Here is a 2500-nt window from a genome sequence, read left to right on the forward strand (position 1 = left end):
GATGCGTACCTCCTTTTGGAAGATAAACACAGACACAAGCAACACTTCTCTCCCCAAGAAAGAAAGAGAGAGAGAGAGAGAGAGAGAGAGAGAGAGAGAGAGAGAGAGAGAGAGAGAGAGAGAGAGAGAGAGAGAGAGAGAGAGAGAGAGGGAGAGGGAGAGGGAGAGGGAGAGGGAGAGGGAGAGGGAGAGGGAGAGGGAGAGACAGAGAGACAGAGAGACAGAGAAAGAAAGAAAGAGAGAAACACACTCGAAAGCAGAGAATTCATCGCAACTCGAGGTGAGACCAAAACGTCCGGAGTGTGTACATTCCTCCGAGAAAACTATCATTACCGACGTGCAGGAGGGAGTCAGCTGGTTGACCGACTGTACTTTGTGCACCCTGCGGCGAATGTACACGTGAAAACCGAGGGTCTCATGTACCTGTGGGCAAAGCTACTTAACATGTGGTTATCATATACTATAAAACTTGGGCATCTGGTGCTCGGGTACCGGGAATCGAAAGACCGTAGTGTCGGGTAAGGGTTTACCGAGTATTCTGACCCCGAATACATATAATGTGGGTACCTGAGAATCTCACATACCTTCAACGATCGAATACACACGTCCTGGCATTTTAATAAACGTCTCGCGTGGATGACAAAGTACCAAAACACGAATTAATCAAAATGGAGACTCGTCGATCGCATGATTCGAGAATCTTCCGCGAAATCATGTCCCAGAGAAAGCCAATCGCCATCAAAATTGAAAAAAACTTTATTCCTAGAAGCCACTCAAGGCTCTGGGGTTAATTCTTCCATTCCATGTATTGTGTCTCCTTTTCCCCTTTCAATTTCCTGAATACAACAACTCCAACAGCAACAAAAAACGTTAATACAGTTTCTGACATTCCAGCAATACTCATCAGTGAAGTATATTTAAAAAAAACTCCACCACTTTTTGCAGTAATCGATCTTCGTTCTCCCTCTTCCGGGTTTAAATCCCTCAGCGAATCGGATTCTTCATTAACTCCTGCAGAATTTAAATCTCCATGACCATGCAGTGGGCGTGGCCATCCCGACCTTTAATTTCCCGTGCATTTTCTTTTCTTTTTTTTTTTACTCGCAGATTTTAAAAATTTTCTTCACAGATTTCCCCCGCGCAGATTTTCCCACGCAGACTTTCCGCGCAGTAGATTTTCCCGCGCCCTCCCCCTCCCCCCTCCCCCTCCTCCCCCGCCGCGCCCCGCCACATCACGGCGCCTTATCATCCCCGGGAAGAGTCGTAAACATTACGAATTATCGCTCCGCCGCCGTTTTAAATCGCGGCCCCGCACCTCGCCCCGCCGCGGCAAGTTTTTGTGCGCGCGTCTCCCGAGGCAGCGAGGACGGCGGCGGCGGCAGGAGCAGTTCCGTCTTCTCCGCAGCACAGGGCACCTCGGCGGCTCGTAACTTATGAGTCTGCTTGGACGGGTTATCTCGACCGCTATCTCGCCTCGCACCGGGAACGCCATCGACGCTAATTGTCTCCCTCTCCCCCCGCCGCGCTCTCTCCCCCACCCTCGAGCCCGCTGGATGGCGTCCGCGGTGCCGTCCGCACAGTGGCACCCGACGCAGGCAGAGAACAGTGACGTCACGACTACAAACCCTCCCCCAAACCCACACTCGCATTCTCCAAACCCAAGCAACACCCAAGCACACTATCCAAGCATCGGGATAGTGGAACAAGCAATCCAAACAGCCCGCGACGCCCGCAAAGCCCAACCACGAGCACGGCCATCGTATCAACACCAATCACAAAGAAATACGATGCGGGTCACGAGCTGCGCAGGGGCCTAAGGTGTATCTCAATCCCCGACGTCCAGCAGCGGCGAGCCTTCCTTGCCTCTCCCCCCTTCCCCCTTCCACCCTCCCCCCCTCTACCTCCCACTTCCCACTTTTCCCTTCCCTCTTTTCCTACCTTCCCCCCTTCCTCCTTTTTCCTCTTTCCCGTTGCCAGTTTCCCCATCCCCCCGTCTACCTCCCCCCTTCCCCCTCTACCTCCTCCTCCCCCATTTTCCCCTTCCCCCTTCACCCTTGCTCCCTTCCCCCTATTCCTCCTTTCCCCCTCTACCTCCTCCTCCTCCCCCCTTTCCCCCCTTTCCCCGCTTCCCCCACCTTCCCCCTCCTTCCCCACCACCCTTCACCCCCTCCTACGATGAAACGGGAGTCCGCACCGGCGCTTTTTACCCTCCCGTCCTTAATGGGATAACTTCCATCATCAGCGAGGCATAATTAGCTCCGTGCTCTCTTATCAAATCGTAAGAGCCTCGAATTATACGAATTATGGCCGCAACGCCAGCATAAGCAGGAGCGTTGATAAATAATTTGTCTCACACACATACTGGGAGAGAGAGAGAGGGGGGGGGAGGGAGAGTGGGAGGGAAGGAGGGAGAGTTGGAGGGAAGGAGGGAAGGAGGGAAGGAGGGAGGGAGGGAGGGAGGGAGGGAGGGAGGGAGGGAGGGAGGGAGGGAGGGAGGGGG

Source organism: Penaeus vannamei, chromosome 6 (assembly GCF_042767895.1).
Source record: "Penaeus vannamei isolate JL-2024 chromosome 6, ASM4276789v1, whole genome shotgun sequence".
NCBI lineage: Eukaryota > Metazoa > Arthropoda > Malacostraca > Decapoda > Penaeidae > Penaeus > Penaeus vannamei.